Source organism: Symphalangus syndactylus, chromosome X, assembly GCF_028878055.3.
Source record: "Symphalangus syndactylus isolate Jambi chromosome X, NHGRI_mSymSyn1-v2.1_pri, whole genome shotgun sequence".
Taxonomy (NCBI): Eukaryota; Metazoa; Chordata; class Mammalia; order Primates; family Hylobatidae; genus Symphalangus; species Symphalangus syndactylus.
In genome coordinates this window covers 5,631,140-5,652,587 of record NC_072447.2, presented here as the reverse complement: position 1 = coordinate 5,652,587, position 21,448 = coordinate 5,631,140, and positions in this window count along the sequence as shown.

Sequence of the window (21,448 nt, the reverse complement as noted above, 5' to 3'; positions counted from 1 at the left end):
ACTCTTTCTGTAGAAACTGCAATTGGACATTCTGAGCGCTAAGAGGCCTATATTGGGAAAAAGAATGTCTACAAATAAAAACTACAGAGAAGAATTGTGTGAAACTTCTTTCTCTTCTGTTTGTTCAACTAAAAGTGTTGAACCTTAGTTTTGATTGAGCCGTTCTGAAACACTCTTTCTGTAGAAAATGCAAGTGGAGATTCGGAGCGCTAAGAGGGTAATAGTGGAAAAAGGAATGTCTCCAAATATAAACTACACAGAATCATTCGGTGAAACTTCTTTCTGATCTGTGCATTCAGCTAACAGAGTTAAACCATACTTTTGATTGAGCAGATCTGAACTCTCTTTCTGTAGAAAATGCAACTGGACATTTGGAGCGCTTAGAGAGTAGTAGTGGAAAAAGGAATATATTCAAATATAAACTACACAGAAGCATTCTGTGAAACTTCTTTCTGATCTGAGCATTCAGCTAACAGAGTTAAACCATACTTTTGATTGAGCAGTTTTGAAACACTCTGTCTGTAGAAAATGCAACTGGACATTCGTAGCGCTAAGTGGGAAATAGTGGAAAAAAGAATATGTTCAAATATAAACTACACAGAAGCATTGTATGAAACTTCTTTCTGTTCTGTGCATTCAACTAACAGAGTTGAACCTTACTTTTGATTGAGCCTTTCTGAAACACTATTTTTGTAGAAACTGCAATTGGACATTCTGAGCGCTAAGAGGCCTCTATTGGGAAAAATAATATCTTCAAATAAAAACTACAAAGAAGCATTGTGTGAAACTTATTTCTGATATGTTCATTAAGCTAACAGAGTTAAACCATACTTTTGATTGCGCAGATCTGCACACTCTTTCTGTAGAAAATGCAAGTGGACATTCGGAGCGCTAAGAGGGTAATAGTGGAAAAAGGAATATATTCAAATATAAACTACACAGTAGCATTCTGTGAAAATTCTTTCTGTTCTGTGCATTCAACTAACAGAGTTGAACCTTACTTTTGATTGAGCCGTTCTGAAACACTCTTTCTGTAGAAACTGCAATTGGACATGCTAAGCGCTAAGAGGCCTACATTGGGAAAAAGAATATCTTCAAATAAAAACTACACAGATGCATTCTGTGAAACTTATTTCTGATCTGTAAATTCAGTTAACAGAGATAAAACATATTTTTGATTGAGCAGTTATGAAACACTCTTTTTGTAGAAAATGCAAGTGGAGATTCGGAGCGCTAAGAGGGTAATAGTGGAAAAAGGAATGTCTTCAAATATAAACTACACAGAATCATTCGGTGAAACTTCTTTCTGATCTGTGCATTCAGCTAACAGAGTTAAACCATACTTTTGATTGAGCAGATCTGAACACTCTTTCTGTAGAAAATGCAACTGGACATTTGGAGCGCTAAGAGCGTAGTAGTGGAAAAAGGAATATATTCAAATATAAACTACACAGAAGCATTCTGCGAAACTTCTTTCTGATCTGAGCATTCAGCTAACAGAGTTAAACCATACTTTTGATTGAGCAGTTTTGAAACACTCTGTCTGTAGAAAATGCAACTGGACATTCGTAGCGCTAAGTGGGTAATAGTGGAAAAAAGAATATGTTCAAATATAAACTACACAGAAGCATTGTATGAAACTTCTTTCTGTTCTGTGCATTCAACTAACAGAGTTGAAACTTACTTTTGATTGAGCCGTTCTGAAACACTCTTTCTGTAGAAACTGCAATTGGACATTCTGAGTGCTAAGAGGCCTATATTGGGAAAAAGAATGTCTACAAATAAAAACTACACAGAAGAATTGTGTGAAACTTCTTTCTGTTCAGTTTGTTCAACTAAAAGAGTTGAACCTTAGTTTTGATTGAGCCGTTCTGAAACACACTTTCTGTAGAAAATGCAAGTGGAGATTCGGAGCGCTAAGAGCGTAATAGTGGAAAAAGGAATGTCTCCAAATATAAACTACACAGAATCATTCTGTGAAACTTCTTTCTGATCTGTGCATTCAGCTAACAGAGTTAAACCATACTTTTGATTGAGTAGATCTGAACACTCTTTCTGTAGAAAATGCAACTGGACATTTGGAGCGCTAAGAGAGTAGTAGTGGAAAAAGGAATATATTCAAATATAAACTACACAGAAGCATTCTGGGAAACTTCTTTCTGATCTGAGCATTCAGCAAACAGAGTTAAACCATACTTTTGATTGAGCAGTTTTGAAACACTCTGTCTGTAGAAAATGCAACTGGACATTCGTAGCGCTAAGTGGGTAATAGTGGAAAAAAGAATATGTTCAAATATAAACTACACAGAAGCATTGTATGAAACTTCTTTCTGCTCTGTGCATTCAACTAACAGAGTTGAACCTTACTTTTGATTGAGCCTTTCTGAAACACTCTTACTGTAGAAACTGCAATTGGACATTCTGAGCGCTAAGAGGCCTATATTGGGAAAAATAATATCTTCAAATAAAAACTACACAGAAGCATTGTGTGAAACTTATTTCTGATATGTTCATTAAGCTAACAGAGTTAAACCATACTTTTGATTGCGCAGTTCTGAACACTCTTTCTGTAGAAAATGCAAGTGGACATTCGGAGCGCTAAGAGGGTGATAGTGGAAAAAGGAATATATTCAAATATAAACTACACAGTAGCATTCTGTGAAAATTCTTTCTGTTCTGTGCATTCAACTAACAGAGTTGAACCTTAATTTTGATTGAGCCGTTCTGAAACACTCTTTCTGTAGAAACTGCAATTGGGCATGCTAAGCGCTAAGAGGCCTACATTGGGAAAAAGAATATCTTCAAATAAAAACTACACAGATGCATTCTGTGAAACTTATTTCTGATCTGTAAATTCAGTTAACAGAGATAAAACATATTTTTGATTGAGCAGTTATGAAACACTCCTTTGTGGAAAATGCAAGTGGAGATTCGGAGCGCTAAGAGAGTAATAGTGGAAAAAGGAATGTCTTCAAATATAAACTACACAGAATCATTCGGTGAAAATTCTTTCTGATCTGTGCATTCAGCTAACAGAGTTAAACCATACTTTTGATTGAGCAGATCTGAACACTCTTTCTGTAGAAAATGCAACTGGATATTTGGAGCACTAAGAGCGTAGTAGTGGAAAAAGGAATATATTCAAATATAAACTACACAGAAGCATTCTGTGAAACTTCTTTCTGATGTGAGCATTCAGCTAACAGAGTTAAACCATACTTTTGATTGAGCAGTTTTGAAACACTCTGTCTGTAGAAAATGCCACTGGACATTCGTAGCGCTAAGTGGGTAATAGTGGAAAAAAGAATATGTTCAAATATAAACTACACAGAAGCATTGTATGAAACTTCTTTCTGTTCTGTGCATTCAACTAACAGAGTTGAACCTTACTTTTGATTGAGCCTTTCTGAAACACTCTTTCTGTAGAAACTGCAATTGGACATTCTGAGCGCTAAGAGGCCTCTATTGGGAAAAATAATATCTTCAAATAAAAACTACACAGAAACATTGTGTGAAACTTATTTCTGATATGTTCATTAAGCTAACAGAGTTAAACCATACTTTTGATTGCGCAGTTCTGAACACTCTTTCTGTAGAAAATGCAAGTGGACATTCGGAGCGCTAAGAGGGTAATAGTGGAAAAAGGAATATATTCAAATATAAACTACACAGTAGCATTCTGTGAAAATTCTTTCTGTTCTGTGCATTCAACTAACAGAGTTGAACCTTACTTTTGATTGAGCCGTTCTGAAACACTCTTTCTGTAGAAACTGCAATTGGACATGCTAAGCGCTAAGAGGCCTACATTTTGAAAAAGAATATCTTCAAATAAAAACTACACAGATGCATTCTCTGAAACTTATTTCTGATCTGTAAATTCAGTTAACAGAGATAAAACATATTTTTGATTGAGCAGTTATGAAACACTCTTTTTGTAGAAAATGCAAGTGGAGATTCGGAGCGCTAAGAGGGTAATAGTGGAAAAAGGAATGTCTTCAAATATAAACTACACAGAATCATTCGGTGAAACTTCTTTCTGATCTGTGCATTCAGCTAACAGAGTTAAACCATACTTTTGATTGAGCAGATCTGAACACTCTTTCTGTAGAAAATGCAACTGGACATTTGGAGCGCTAAGAGCGTAGTAGTGGAAAAAGGAATATATTCAAATATAAACTACACAGAAGCATTCTGTGAAACTTCTTTCTGATCTGAGCATTCAGCTAACAGAGTTAAACCATACCTTTGATTGAGCAGTTTTGAAACACTCTGTCTGTAGAAAATGCAACTGGACATTCGTAGCGCTAAGTGGCTAATAGTGGAAAAAAGAATATGTTCAAATATAAACTACACAGAAGCATTGTATGAAACTTCTTTCTGTTCTGTGCATTCAACTAACAGAGTTGAACCTTACTTTTGATTGAGCCGTTCTGAAACACTCTTTCTGTAGAAACTGCAATTGGACATTCTGAGCGCTAAGAGGCCTATATTGGGAAAAATAATGTCTACAAATAAAAACTACACAGAAGAATTGTGTGAAACTTCTTTCTGTTCTGTTTGTTCAACTAAAAGAGTTGAACCTTAGTTTTGATTGAGCCGTTCTGAAACACACTTTCTGTAGAAAATGCAAGTGGAGATACGGAGCGCTAAGAGCGTAATAGTGGAAAAAGGAATGTCTCCAAATATAAACTACACAGAATCATTCGGTGAAACTTCTTTCTGATCTGTGCATTCAGCTAACAGAGTTAAACCATACTTTTGATTGAGCAGATCTGAACTCTCTTTCTGTAGAAAATGCAACTGGACATTTGGAGCGCTAGGAGAGTAGTAGTGGAAAAAGGAATATATTCAAATATAAACTACACAGAAGCATTCTGTGAAACTTCTTTCTGATCTGAGCATTCAGCTAACAGAGTTAAACCATACTTTTGATTGAGCAGTTTTGAAACACTCTGTCTGTAGAAAATGCCACTGGACATTCGTAGCGCTAAGTGGGTAATAGTGGAAAAAAGAATATGTTCAAATATAAACTACACAGAAGCATTCTATGAAACTTCTTTCTGTTCTGTGCATTCAACTAACAGAGTTGAACCTTACTTTTGATTGAGCCTTTCTGAAACACTCTTTCTGTAGAAACTGCAATTGGACATTCTGAGCGCTAAGAGGCCTCTATTGGGAAAAATAATATCTTCAAATAAAAACTACACAGAAACATTGTGTGAAACTTATTTCTGATATGTTCATTAAGCTAACAGAGTTAAACCATACTTTTGATTGCGCAGTTCTGAACACTCTTTCTGTAGAAAATGCAAGTGGACATTCGGAGCGCTAAGAGGGTAATAGTGGAAAAAGGAATATATTCAAATATAAACTACACAGTAGCATTCTGTGAAAATTCTTTCTGTTCTGTGCATTCAACTAACAGAGTTGAACCTTACTTTTGATTGAGCCGTTCTGAAACACTCTTTCTGTAGAAACTGCAATTGGACATGCTAAGCGCTAAGAGGCCTACATTTTGAAAAAGAATATCTTCAAATAAAAACTACACAGATGCATTCTGTGAAACTTATTTCTGATCTGTAAATTCAGTTAACAGAGATAAAATATATTTTTGATTGAGCAGTTATGAAACACTCTTTTTGTAGAAAATGCAAGTGGAGATTCGGAGCGCTAAGAGGGTAATAGTGGAAAAAGGAATATCTTCAAATATAAACTACACAGAATCATTCGGTGAAACTTCTTTCTGATCTGTGCATTCAGCTAACAGAGTTAAACCATACTTTTGATTGAGCAGATCTGAACACTCTTTCTGTAGAAAATGCAACTGGACATTTGGAGCGCTAAGAGTGTAGTAGTGGAAAAAGGAATATATTCAAATATAAACTACACAGAAGCATTCTGTGAAACTTCTTTCTGATCTGAGCATTCAGCTAACAGAGTTAAACCATACTTTTGATTGAGCAGTTTTGAAACACTCTGTCTGTAGAAAATGCAACTGGACATTCGTAGCGCTAAGTGGGTAATAGTGGAAAAAAGAATATGTTCAAATATAAACTACACAGAAGCATTGTATGAAACTTCTTTCTGTTCTGTGCATTCAACTAACAGAGTTGAACCTTACTTTTGATTGAGCCGTTCTGAAACACTCTTTCTGTAGAAACTGCAATTGGACATTCTGAGCGCTAAGAGGCCTATATTGGGAAAAAGAATGTCTACAAATAAAAACTACACAGAAGAATTGTGTGAAACTACTTTCTGTTCTGTTTGTTCAACTAAAAGAGTTGAACCTTAGTTTTGATTGTGCCGTTCTGAAACACTCTTTCTGTAGAAAATGTAAGTGGAGATTCGGAGCGCTAAGAGGGTAATAGTGGAAAAAGGAATGTCTCCAAATATAAACTACACAGAATCATTCGGTGAAACTTCTTTCTGATCTGTGCATTCAGCTAACAGATTTAAACCATACTTTTGATTGAGCAGATCTGAACTCTCTTTCTGTAGAAAATGCAACTGGACATTTGGAGCGCTAAGAGAGTAGTAGTGGAAAAAGGAATATATTCAAATATAAACTACACAGAAGCATTCTGTGAAACTTCTTTCTGATCTGAGCATTCAGCTAACAGAGTTAAACCATACTTTTGATTGAGCAGTTTTGAAACACTCTGTCTGTAGAAAATGCAACTGGACATTCGTAGCGCTAAGTGGGTAATAGTGGAAAAAAGAATATGTTCAAATATAAACTACACAGAAGCATTGTATGAAACTTCTTTCTGTTCTGTGCATTCAACTAACAGAGTTGAACCTTACATTTGATTGAGCCTTTCTGAAACACTCTTTCTGTAGAAACTGCAATTGGACATTCTGAGCGCTAAGAGGCCTATATTGGGAAAAATAATATCTTCAAATAAAAACTACACAGAAGCATTGTGTGAAACTTATTTCTGATATGTTCATTAAGCTAGCAGAGTTAAACCATACTTTTGATTGCGCAGTTCTGAACACTCTTTCTGTAGAAAATGCAAGTGGACATTCGGAGCGCTAAGAGGGTAATAGTGGAAAAAGGAATATATTCAAATATAAACTACACAGTAGCATTCTGTGAAAATTCTTTCTGTTCTGTGCATTCAACTAACAGAGTTGAACCTTACTTTTGATTGAGCCGTTCTGAAACACTCTTTCTGTAGAAACTGCAATTGGACATGCTAAGCGCTAAGAGGCCTACATTTTGAAAAAGAATATCTTCAAATAAAAACTACACAGATGCATTCTGTGAAACTTATTTCTGATCTGTAAATTCAGTTAACAGAGATAAAACATATTTTTGATTGAGCAGTTATGAAACACTCTTTTTGTAGAAAATGCAAGTGGAGATTCGGAGCGCTAAGAGGGTAATAGTGGAAAAAGGAATGTCTTCAAATATAAACTACACAGAATCATTCGGTGAAACAACTTTCTGATCTGTGCATTCAGCTAACAGAGTTAAACCATACTTTTGATTGAGCAGATCTGAACACTCTTTCTGTAGAAAATGCAACTGGACATTTGGAGCGCTAAGAGCGTAGTAGTGGAAAAAGGAATATATTCAAATATAAACTACACAGAAGCATTCTGCGAAACTTCTTTCTGATCTGAGCATGCAGCTAACAGAGTTAAACCATACTTTTGATTGAGCAGTTTTGAAACACTCTGTCTGTAGAAAATGCAACTGGACATTCGTAGCGCTAAGTGGGTAATAGTGGAAAAAAGAATATATTCAAATATAAACTACACAGAAACATTGTATGAAACTTCTCTCTGTTCTGTGCATTCAACTAACAGAGTTGAACCTTACTTTTGATTGAGCCTTTCTGAAACACTCTTTCTGTAGAAACTGCAATTGGACATTCTGAGCGCTAAGAGGCCTATATTGGGAAAAAGAATGTCTACAAATAAAAACTACACAGAAGAATTGTGTGAAACTTCTTTCTCTTCTGTTTGTTCAACTAAAAGAGTTGAACCTTAGTTTTGATTGAGCCGTTCTGAAACTCTCTTTCTGTAGAAAATGCAAGTGGAGATTCGGAGTGCTAAGAGGGTAATAGTGGAAAAAGGAATGTCTTCAAATATAAACTACACAGAATCATTCGGTGAAACTTCTTTCTGATCTGTGCATTCAGCTAACAGAGTTAAACCATACTTTTGATTGAGCAGATCTGAACACTATTTCTGTAGAAAATGCAACTGGACATTTGGAGCGCTAAGAGCGTAGTAGTGGAAAAAGGAATATATTCAAATATAAACTACACAGAAGCATTCTGTGAAACTTCTTTCTGATCTGAGCATTCAGCTAACAGAGTTAAACCATACTTTTGATTGAGCAGTTTTGAAACACTCTGTCTGTAGAAAATGCAACTGGACATTCGTAGCGCTAAGTGGGTAATAGTGGAAAAAAGAATATGTTCAAATATTAACTACACAGAAGCATTGTATGAAACTTCTTTCTGTTCTGAGCATTCAACTAACAGAGTTGAACCTTACTTTTGATTGAGCCGTTCTGAAACACTCTTTCTGTAGAAACTGCAATTGGACATTCTGAGCGCTAAGAGGCCTATATTGGGAAAAAGAATGTCTACAAATAAAAACTACACAGAAGAATTGTGTGAAACTTCTTTCTGTTCTGTTTGTTCAACTAAAAGAGTTGAACCTTAGTTTTGATTGAGCCGTTCTGAAACACTCTTTCTGTAGAAAATGCAAGTGGAGATTCGGAGCGCTAAGAGGGTAATAGTGGAAAAAGGAATGTCTCCAAATATAAACTACACAGAATTATTCGGTGAAACTTCTTTCTGATCTGTGCATTCAGCTAACAGAGTTAAACCATACTTTTGATTGAGCAGATCTGAACTATCTTTCTGTAGAAAATGCAACTGGACATTTGGAGCGCTAAGAGAGTAGTAGTGGAAAAAGGAATATATTCAAATATAAACTACACAGAAGCATTCTGTGAAACTTCTTTCTGATCTGAGCATTCAGCTAACAGAGTTAAACCATACTTTTGATTGAGCAGTTTTGAAACACTCTGTCTGTAGAAAATGCAACTGGACATTCGTAGCGCTAAGTGGGTAATAGTGGAAAAAAGAATATGTTCAAATATAAACTACACAGAAGGATTGTATGAAACTTCTTTCTGTTCTGTGCATTCAACTAACAGAGTTGAACCTTACTTTTGATTGAGCCTTTCTGAAACACTCTTTCTGTAGAAACTGCAATTGGACATTCTGAGCGCTAAGAGGCCTATATTGGGAAAAATAATATCTTCAAATAAAAACTACACAGAAGCATTGTGTGAAACTTATTTCTGATATGTTCATTAAGCTAACAGAGTTAAACCATACTTTTGATTGCGCAGTTCTGAACACTCTTTCTGTAGAAAATGCAAGTGGACATTCCTAGCGCTAAGAGGGTAATAGTGGAAAAAGGAATATATTCAAATATAAACTACACAGTAGCATTCTGTGAAAATTCTTTCTGTTCTGTGCATTCAACTAACAGAGTTGAACCTTACTTTTGATTGAGCCGTTCTGAAACACTCTTTCTGTAGAAACTGCAATTGGACATGCTAAGCGCAAAGAGGCCTACATTTTGAAAAAGAATATCTTCAAATAAAAACTACACAGATGCATTCTGTGAAACTTATTTCTGATCTGTAAATTCAGTTAACAGAGATAAAACATATTTTTGATTGAGCAGTTATGAAACACTCTTTTGTAGAAAATGCAAGTGGAGATTCGGAGCGCTAAGAGGGTAATAGTGGAAAAAGGAATGTCTTCAAATATAAACTACACAGAATCATTCGGTGAAACTTCTTTCTGATCTGTGCATTCAGCTAACAGAGTTAAACCATACTTTTGATTGAGCAGATCTGAACACTCTTTCTGTAGAAAATGCAACTGGACATTTGGAGCGCTAAGAGCGTAGTAGTGGAAAAAGGAATATATTCAAATATAAACTACACAGAAGCATTCTGTGAAACTTCTTTCTGATCTGAGCATTCAGCTAACAGAGTTAAACCATACTTTTGATTGAGCAGTTTTGAAACACTCTGTCTGTAGAAAATGCCACTGGACATTCGTAGCGCTAAGTGGGTAATAGTGGAAAAAAGAATATGTTCAAATATAAACTACACAGAAGCATTGTATGAAACTTCTTTCTGTTCTGTGCATTCAACTAACAGAGTTGAACCTTACTTTTGATTGAGCCTTTCTGAAACACTCTTTCTGTAGAAACTGCAATTGGACATTCTGAGCGCTAAGAGGCCTCTATTGGGAAAAATAATATCTTCAAATAAAAACTACACAGAAACATTGTGTGAAACTTATTTCTGATATGTTCATTAAGCTAACAGAGTTAAACCATACTTTTGATTGCGCAGTTCTGAACACTCTTTCTGTAGAAAATGCAAGTGGACATTCGGAGCGCTAAGAGGGTAATAGTGGAAAAAGGAATATATTCAAATATAAACTACACAGTAGCATTCTGTGAAAATACTTTCTGTTCTGTGCATTCAACTAACAGAGTTGAACCTTACTTTTGATTGAGCCGTTCTGAAACACTCTTTCTGTAGAAACTGCAATTGGACATGCTAAGCGCTAAGAGGCCTACATTTTGAAAAAGAATATCTTCAAATAAAAACTACACAGATGCATTCTGTGAAACTTATTTCTGATCTGTAAATTCAGTTAACAGAGATAAAATATATTTTTGATTGAGCAGTTATGAAACACTCTTTTTGTAGAAAATGCAAGTGGAGATTCGGAGCGCTAAGAGGGTAATAGTGGAAAAAGGAATGTCTTCAAATATAAACTACACAGAATCATTCGGTGAAACTTCTTTCTGATCTGTGCATTCAGCTAACAGAGTTAAACCATACTTTTGATTGAGCAGATCTGAACACTCTTTCTGTAGAAAATGCAACTGGACATTTGGAGCGCAAAGAGTGTAGTAGTGGAAAAAGGAATATATTCAAATATAAACTACACAGAAGCATTCTGCGAAACTTCTTTCTGATCTGAGCATTCAGCTAACAGAGTTAAACCATACTTTTGATTGAGCAGTTTTGAAACACTCTGTCTGTAGAAAATGCAACTGGACATTCGTAGCGCTAAGTGGGTAATAGTGGAAAAAAGAATATATTCAAATATAAACTACACAGAAACATTGTATGAAACTTCTTTCTGTTCTGTGCATTCAACTAACAGAGTTGAACCTTACTTTTGATTGAGCCGTTCTGAAACACTCTTTCTGTAGAAACTGCAATTGGACATTCTGAGCGCTAAGAGGCCTATATTGGGAAAAAGAATGTCTACAAATAAAAACTACACAGAAGAATTGTGTGAAACTTCTTTCTCTTCTGTTTGTTCAACTAAAAGAGTTGAACCTTAGTTTTGATTGAGCCGTTCTGAAACTCTCTTTCTGTAGAAAATGCAAGTGGAGATTCGGAGCGCTAAGAGGGTAATAGTGGAAAAAGGAATGTCTTCAAATATAAACTACACAGAATCATTCGGTGAAACTTCTTTCTGATCTGTGCATTCAGCTAACAGAGTTAAACCATACTTTTGATTGAGCAGATCTGAACACTCTTTCTGTAGAAAATGCAACTGGACATTTGGAGCGCTAAGAGCGTAGTAGTGGAAAAAGGAATATATTCAAATATAAACTACACAGAAGCATTCTGTGAAACTTCTTTCTGATCTGAGCATTCAGCTAACAGAGTTAAACCATACTTTTGATTGAGCAGTTTTGAAACACTCTGTCTGTAGAAAATGCAACTGGACATTCGTAGCGCTAAGTGGGTAATAGTGGAAAAAAGAATATGTTCAAATATAAACTACACAGAAGCATTGTATGAAACTTCTTTCTGTTCTGTGCATTCAACTAACAGAGTTGAACCTTACTTTTGATTGAGCCTTTCTGAAACACTCTTTCTGTAGAAACTGCAATTGGACATTCTGAGCGCTAAGAGGCCTATATTGGGAAAAATAATATCTTCAAATAAAAACTACACAGAAGCATTGTGTGAAACTTATTTCTGATATGTTCATTAAGCTAGCAGAGTTAAACCATACTTTTGATTGCGCAGTTCTGAACACTCTTTCTGTAGAAAATGCAAGTGGACATTCGGAGCGCTAAGAGGGTAATAGTGGAAAAAGGAATATATTCAAATATAAACTACACAGTAGCATTCTGTGAAAATTCTTTCTGTTCTGTGCATTCAACCAACAGAGTTGAACCTTACTTTTCATTGAGCCGTTCTGAAACACTCTTTCTGTAGAAACTGCAATTGGACATTCTGAGCGCTAAGAGGCCTATATTGGGAAAAAGAATGTCTACAAATAAAAACTACACAGAAGAATTGTGTGAAACTTCTTTCTGTTCTGTTTGTTCAACTAAAAGAGTTGAACCTTAGTTTTGATTGAGCCGTTCTGAAACACTCTTTCTGTAGAAAATGCAAGTGGAGATTCGGAGCGCTAAGAGGGTAATAGTGGAAAAAGGAATGTCTCCAAATATAAACTACACAGAATCATTCGGTGAAACTTCTTTCTGATCTGTGCATTCAGCTAACAGAGTTAAACCATACTTTTGATTGAGCAGTTTTGAAACACTCTGTCTGTAGAAAATGCAACTGGACATTCGTAGCGCTAAGTGGGTAATAGTGGAAAAAAGAATATATTCAAATATAAACTACACAGAAACATTGTATGAAACTTCTTTCTGTTCTGTGCATTCAACTAACAGAGTTGAACCTTACTTTTGATTGAGCCTTTCTGAAACACTCTTTCTGTAGAAACTGCAATTGGACATTCTGAGCGCTAAGAGGCCTATATTGGGAAAAAGAATGTCTACAAATAAAAACTACACAGAAGAATTGTGTGAAACTTCTTTCTCTTCTGTTTGTTCAACTAAAAGAGTTGAACCTTAGTTTTGATTGAGCCGTTCTGAAACTCTCTTTCTGTAGAAAATGCAAGTGGAGATTCGGAGTGCTAAGAGGGTAATAGTGGAAAAAGGAATGTCTTCAAATATAAACTACACAGAATCATTCGGTGAAACTTCTTTCTGATCTGTGCATTCAGCTAACAGAGTTAAACCATACTTTTGATTGAGCAGATCTGAACACTATTTCTGTAGAAAATGCAACTGGACATTTGGAGCGCTAAGAGCGTAGTAGTGGAAAAAGGAATATATTCACATATAAACTACACAGAAGCATTCTGTGAAACTTCTTTCTGATCTGAGCATTCAGCTAACAGAGTTAAACCATACTTTTGATTGAGCAGTTTTGAAACACTCTGTCTGTAGAAAATGCAACTGGACATTCGTAGCGCTAAGTGGGTAATAGTGGAAAAAAGAATATGTTCAAATATTAACTACACAGAAGCATTGTATGAAACTTCTTTCTGTTCTGAGCATTCAACTAACAGAGTTGAACCTTACTTTTGATTGAGCCGTTCTGAAACACTCTTTCTGTAGAAACTGCAATTGGACATTCTGAGCGCTAAGAGGCCTATATTGGGAAAAAGAATGTCTACAAATAAAAACTACACAGAAGAATTGTGTGAAACTTCTTTCTGTTCTGTTTGTTCACCTAAAAGAGTTGAACCTTAGTTTTGATTGAGCCGTTCTGAAACACTCTTTCTGTAGAAAATGCAAGTGGAGATTCGGAGCGCTAAGAGGGTAATAGTGGAAAAAGGAATGTCTCCAAATATAAACTACACAGAATCATTCGGTGAAACTTCTTTCTGATCTGTGCATTCAGCTAACAGAGTTAAACCATACTTTTGATTGAGCAGATCTGAACTATCTTTCTGTAGAAAATGCAACTGGACATTTGGAGCGCTAAGAGAGTAGTAGTGGAAAAAGGAATATATTCAAATATAAACTACACAGAAGCATTCTGTGAAACTTCTTTCTGATCTGAGCATTCAGCTAACAGAGTTAAACCATACTTTTGATTGAGCAGTTTTGAAACACTCTGTCTGTAGAAAATGCAACTGGACATTCGTAGCGCTAAGTGGGTAATAGTGGAAAAAAGAATATGTTCAAATATAAACTACACAGAAGGATTGTATGAAACTTCTTTCTGTTCTGTGCATTCAACTAACAGAGTTGAACCTTACTTTTGATTGAGCCTTTCTGAAACACTCTTTCTGTAGAAACTGCAATTGGACATTCTGAGCGCTAAGAGGCCTATATTGGGAAAAATAATATCTTCAAATAAAAACTACACAGAAGCATTGTGTGAAACTTATTTCTGATATGTTCATTAAGCTAACAGAGTTAAAACATACTTTTGATTGCGCAGTTCTGAACACTCTTTCTGTAGAAAATGCAAGTGGACATTCCTAGCGCTAAGAGGGTAATAGTGGAAAAAGGAATATATTCAAATATAAACTACACAGTAGCATTCTGTGAAAATTCTTTCTGTTCTGTGCATTCAACTAACAGAGTTGAACCTTACTTTTGATTGAGCCGTTCTGAAACACTCTTTCTGTAGAAACTGCAATTGGACATGCTAAGCGCAAAGAGGCCTACATTTTGAAAAAGAATATCTTCAAATAAAAACTACACAGATGCATTCTGTGAAACTTATTTCTGATCTGTAAATTCAGTTAACAGAGATAAAACATATTTTTGATTGAGCAGTTATGAAACACTCTTTTGTAGAAAATGCAAGTGGAGATTCGGAGCGCTAAGAGGGTAATAGTGGAAAAAAGAATGTCTTCAAATATAAACTACACAGAATCATTCGGTGAAACTTCTTTCTGATCTGTGCATTCAGCTAACAGAGTTAAACCATACTTTTGATTGAGCAGATCTGAACACTCTTTCTGTAGAAAATGCAACTGGACATTTGGAGCGCTAAGAGCGTAGTAGTGGAAAAAGGAATATATTCAAATATAAACTACACAGAAGCATTCTGTGAAACTTCTTTCTGATCTGAGCATTCAGCTAACAGAGTTAAACCATACTTTTGATTGAGCAGTTTTGAAACACTCTGTCTGTAGAAAATGCCACTGGACATTCATAGCGCTAAGTGGGTAATAGTGGAAAAAAGAATATGTTCAAATATAAACTACACAGAAGCATTGTATGAAACTTCTTTCTGTTCTGTGCATTCAACTAACAGAGTTGAACCTTACTTTTGATTGAGCCTTTCTGAAACACTCTTTCTGTAGAAACTGCAATTGGACATTCTGAGCGCTAAGAGGCCTCTATTGGGAAAAATAATATCTTCAAATAAAAACTACACAGAAACATTGTGTGAAACTTATTTCTGATATGTTCATTAAGCTAACAGAGTTAAACCATACTTTTGATTGCGCAGTTCTGAACACTCTTTCTGTAGAAAATGCAAGTGGACATTCGGAGCGCTAAGAGGGTAATAGTGGAAAAAGGAATATATTCAAATATAAACTACACAGTAGCATTCTGTGAAAATTCTTTCTGTTCTGTGCATTCAACTAACAGAGTTGAACCTTACTTTTGATTGAGCCGTTCTGAAACACTCTTTCTGTAGAAACTGCAATTGGACATGCTAAGCGCTAAGAGGCCTACATTTTGAAAAAGAATATCTTCAAATAAAAACTACACAGATGCATTCTGTGAAACTTATTTCTGATCTGTAAATTCAGTTAACAGAGATAAAATATATTTTTGATTGAGCAGTTATGAAACACTCTTTTTGTAGAAAATGCAAGTGGAGATTCGGAGCGCTAAGAGGGTAATAGTGGAAAAAGGAATGTCTTCAAATATAAACTACACAGAATCATTCGGTGAAACTTCTTTCTGATCTGTGCATTCAGCTAACAGAGTTAAACCATACTTTTGATTGAGCAGATCTGAACACTCTTTCTGTAGAAAATGCAACTGGACATTTGGAGCGCTAAGAGTGTAGTAGTGGAAAAAGGAATATATTCAAATATAAACTACACAGAAGCATTCTGTGAAACTTCTTTCTGATCTGAGCATTCAGCTAACAGAGTTAAACCATACTTTTGATTGAGCAGTTTTGAAACACTCTGTCTGTAGAAAATGCAACTGGACATTCGTAGCGCTAAGTGGGTTATAGTGGAAAAAAGAATATGTTCAAATATAAACTACACAGAAGCATTGTATGAAACTTCTTTCTGTTCTGTGCATTCAACTAACAGAGTTGAACCTTACTTTTGATTGAGCCGTTCTGAAACACTCTTTCTGTAGAAACTGCAATTGGACATTCTGAGCGCTAAGAGGCCTATATTGGGAAAAAGAATGTCTACAAATAAAAACTACACAGAAGAATTGTGTGAAACTTCTTTCTGTTCTGTTTGTTCAACTAAAAGAGTTGAACCTTAGTTTTGATTGAGCCGTTCTGAAACACTCTTTCTGTAGAAAATGTAAGTGGAGATTCGGAGCGCTAAGAGGGTAATAGTGGAAAAAGGAATGTCTCCAAATATAAACTACACAGAATCATTCGGTGAAACTTCTTTCTGATCTGTGCATTCAGCTAACAGATTTAAACCATACTTTTGATTGAGCAGATCTGAACTCTCTTTCTGTAGAAAATGCAACTGGACATTTGGAGCGCTAAGAGAGTAGTAGTGGAAAAAGGAATATATTCAAATATAAACTACACAGAAGCATTCTGTGAAACTTCTTTCTGATCTGAGCATTCAGCTAACAGAGTTAAACCATACTTTTGATTGAGCAGTTTTGAAACACTCTGTCTTTAGAAAATGCAACTGGACATTCGTAGCGCTAAGTGGGTAATAGTGGAAAAAAGAATATGTTCAAATATAAACTACACAGAAGCATTGTATGAAACTTCTTTCTGTTCTGTGCATTCAACTAACAGAGTTGAACCTTACTTTTGATTGAGCCTTTCTGAAACACTCTTTCTGTAGAAACTGCAATTGGACATTCTGAGCGCTAAGAGGCCTATATTGGGAAAAATAATATCTTCAAATAAAAACTACACAGAAGCATTGTGTGAAACTTATTTCTGATATGTTCATTAAGCTAGCAGAGTTAAACCATACTTTTGATTGCGCAGTTCTGAACACTCTTTCTGTAGAAAATGCAAGTGGACATTCGGAGCGCTAAGAGGGTAATAGTGGAAAAAGGAATATATTCAAATATAAACTACACAGTAGCATTCTGTGAAAATTCTTTCTGTTCTGTGCATTCAACTAACAGAGTTGAACCTTACTTTTGATTGAGCCGTTCTGAAACACTCTTTCTGTAGAAACTGCAATAGGACATGCTAAGCGCTAAGATGCCTACATTTTGAAAAAGAATATCTTCAAATAAAAACTACACAGATGCATTCTGTGAAACTTATTTCTGATCTGTAAATTCAGTTAACAGAGATAAAACATATTTTTGATTGAGCAGTTATGAAACACTCTTTTTGTAGAAAATGCAAGTGGAGATTCGGAGCGCTAAGAGGGTAATAGTGGAAAAAGGAATGTCTTCAAATATAAACTACACAGAATCATTCGGTGAAACATCTTTCTGATCTGTGCATTCAGCTAACAGAGTTAAACCATACTTTTGATTGAGCAGATCTGAACACTCTTTCTGTAGAAAATGCAACTGGACATTTGGAGCGCTAAGAGCGTAGTAGTGGAAAAAGGAATATATTCAAATATAAACTACACAGAAGCATTCTGCGAAACTTCTTTCTGTTCTGAGCATTCAGCTAACAGAGTTAAACCATACTTTTGATTGAGCAGTTTTGAAACACTCTGTCTGTAGAAAATGCAACTGGACCTTCGTAGCGCTAAGTGGGTAATAGTGGAAAAAAGAATATATTCAAATATAAACTACACAGAAGCATTGTATGAAACTTCTTTCTGTTCTGTGCATTCAACTAACAGAGTTGAACCTTACTTTTGATTGAGCCGTTCTGAAACACTCTTTCTGTAGAAACTGCAATTGGACATTCTGAGCGCTAAGAGGCCTATATTGGGAAAAAGAATGTCTACAAATAAAAACTACACAGAAGAATTGTGTGAAACTTCTTTCTCTTCTGTTTGTTCAACTAAAAGAGTTGAACCTTAGTTTTGATTGAGCCGTTCTGAAACTCTCTTTCTGTAGAAAATGCAAGTGGAGATTCGGAGCGCTAAGAGGGTAATAGTGGAAAAAGGAATGTCTTCAAATATAAACTACACAGAATCATTCGGTGAAACTTCTTTCTGGTCTGTGCATTCAGCTAACAGAGTTAAACCATACTTTTGATTGAGCAGATCTGAACACTATTTCTGTAGAAAATGCAACTGGACATTTGGAGCGCTAAGAGCGTAGTAGTGGAAAAAGGAATATATTCAAATATAAACTACACAGAAGCATTCTGTGAAACTTCTTTCTGATCTGAGCATTCAGCTAACAGAGTTAAACCATACTTTTGATTGAGCAGTTTTGAAACACTCTGTCTGTAGAAAATGCAACTGGACATTCGAAGCGCTAAGTGGGTAATAGTGGAAAAAAGAATATGTTCAAATATAAACTACACAGAAGCATTGTATGAAACATCTTTCTGTTCTGAGCATTCAACTAACAGAGTTGAACCTTACTTTTGATTGAGCCGTTCTGAAACACTCTTTCTGTAGAAACTGCAATTGGACATTCTGAGCGCTAAGAGGCCTATATTGGGAAAAAGAATGTCTACAAATAAAAACTACACAGAAGAATTGTGTGAAACTTCTTTCTGTTCTGTTTGTTCAACTAAAAGAGTTGAACCTTAGTTTTGATTGAGCCGTTCTGAAACACTCTTTCTGTAGAAAATGCAAGTGGAGATTCGGAGCGCTAAGAGGGTAATAGTGGAAAAAGGAATGTCTCCAAATATAAACTACACAGAATCATTCGGTGAAACTTCTTTCTGATCTGTGCATTCAGCTAACAGAGTTAAACCATACTTTTGATTGAGCAGATCTGAACACTCTTTCTGTAGAAAATGCAACTGGACATTTGGAGCGCTAAGAGAGTAGTAGTGGAAAAAGGAATATATTCAAATATAAACTACACAGAAGCATTCTGTGAAACTTCTTTCTGATCTGAGCATTCAGCTAACAGAGTTAAACCATACTTTTGATTGAGCAGTTTTGAAACACTCTGTCTGTAGAAAATGCAACTGGACATTCGTAGCGCTAAGTGGGTAATAGTGGAAAAAAGAATATGTTCAAATATAAACTACACAGAAGGATTGTATGAAACTTCTTTCTGTTCTGTGCATTCAACTAACAGAGTTGAACCTTACTTTTGATTGAGCCTTTCTGAAACACTCTTTCTGTAGAAACTGCAATTGGACATTCTGAGCGCTAAGAGGCCTATATTGGGAAAAATAATATCTTCAAATAAAAACTACACAGAAGCATTGTGTGAAACTTATTTCTGATATGTTCATTAAGCTAACAGAGTTAAACCATACTTTTGATTGCGCAGTTCTGAACACTCTTTCTGTAGAAAATGCAAGTGGACATTCGGAGCGCTAAGAGGGTAATAGTGGAAAAAGGAATATATTCAAATATAAACTACACAGTAGCATTCTGTGAAAATTCTTTCTGTTCTGTGCATTCAACTAACAGAGTTGAACCTTACTTTTGATTGAGCCGTTCTGAAACACTCTTTCTGTAGAAACTGCAATTGGACATGCTAAGCGCAAAGAGGCCTACATTTTGAAAAAGAATATCTTCAAATAAAAACTACACAGATGCATTCTGTGAAACTTATTTCTGATCTGTAAATTCAGTTAACAGAGATAAAACATATTTTTGATTGAGCAGTTATGAAACACTCTTTTGTAGAAAATGCAAGTGGAGATTCGGAGCGCTAAGAGGGTAATAGTGGAAAAAGGAATGTCTTCAAATATAAACTACACAGAATCATTCGGTGAAACTTCTTTCTGATCTGTGCATTCAGCTAACAGAGTTAAACCATACTTTTGATTGAGCAGATCTGAACACTCTTTCTGTAGAAAATGCAACTGGACATTTGGAGCGCTAAGAGCGTAGTAGTGGAAAAAGGAATATATTCAAATATAAACTACACAGAAGCATTCTGTGAAACTTATTTCTGATCTGAGCATTCAGCTAACAGAGTTAAACCATACTTTTGATTGAGCAGTTTTGAAACACTCTGTCTGTAGAAAATGCAACTGGACATTCGTAGCGCTAAGTGGGTAATAGTGGAAAAAAGAATATGTTCAAATATAAACTACACAGAATCATTGTATGAAACTTCTTTCTGTTCTGTGCATTCAACTAACAGAGTTGAACCTTACATTTGATTGAGCCGTTCTGAAACACTCTTTCTGTAGAAACTGCAATTGGACATTCTGAGCGCTAAGAGGCCTATATTGGGAAAAAGAATGTCTACAAATAAAAACTACACAGAAGAATTGTGTGAAACTTCTTTCTGTTCTGTTTGTTCAACTAAAAGAGTTGAACCTTAGTTTTGATTGAGCCGTTCTGAAACACTCTTTCTGTAGAAAATGCAAGTGGAGATTCGGAGCGCTAAGAGGGTAATAGTGGAAAAAGGAATGTCTCCAAATATAAACTACACAGAATCATTCGGTGAAACTTCTTTCTGATCTGTGCATTCAGCTAACAGAGTTAAACCATACTTTTGATTGAGCAGATCTGAACTCTCTTTCTGTAGAAAATGCAACTGGACATTTGGAGCGCTAAGAGAGTAGTAGTGGAAAAAGGAATATATTCAAATATAAACTACACAGAAGCATTCTGTGAAACTTCTTTCTGATCTGAGCATTCAGCTAACAGAGTTAAACCATACTTTTGATTGAGCAGTTTTGAAACACTCTGTCTGTAGAAAATGCAACTGGACATTCGTAGCGCTAAGTGGGTAATAGTGGAAAAAAGAATATGTTCAAATATAAACTACACAGAAGCATTGTATGAAACTTCTTTCTGTTCTGTGCATTCAACTAACAGAGTTGAACCTTACTTTTGATTGAGCCGTTCTGAAACACTCTTTCTGTAGAAACTGCAATTGGACATTCTGAGCGCTAAGAGGCCTATATTGGGAAAAAGAATGTCTACAAATAAAAACTACACAGAAGAATTGTGTGAAACTTCTTTCTGTTCTGTTTGTTCAACTAAAAGAGTTGAACCTTAGTTTTGATTGAGCCGTTCTGAAACACACTTTCTGTAGAAAATGCAAGTGGAGATACGGAGCGCTAAGAGCGTAATAGTGGAAAAAGGAATGTCTCCAAATATAAACTACACAGAATCATTCGGTGAAACTTCTTTCTGATCTGTGCATTCAGCTAACAGATTTAAACCATACTTTTGATTGAGCAGATCTGAACTCTCTTTCTGTAGAAAATGCAACTGGACATTTGGAGCGCTAAGAGAGTAGTAGTGGAAAAAGGAATATATTCAAATATAAACTACACAGAAGCATTCTGTGAAACTTCTTTCTG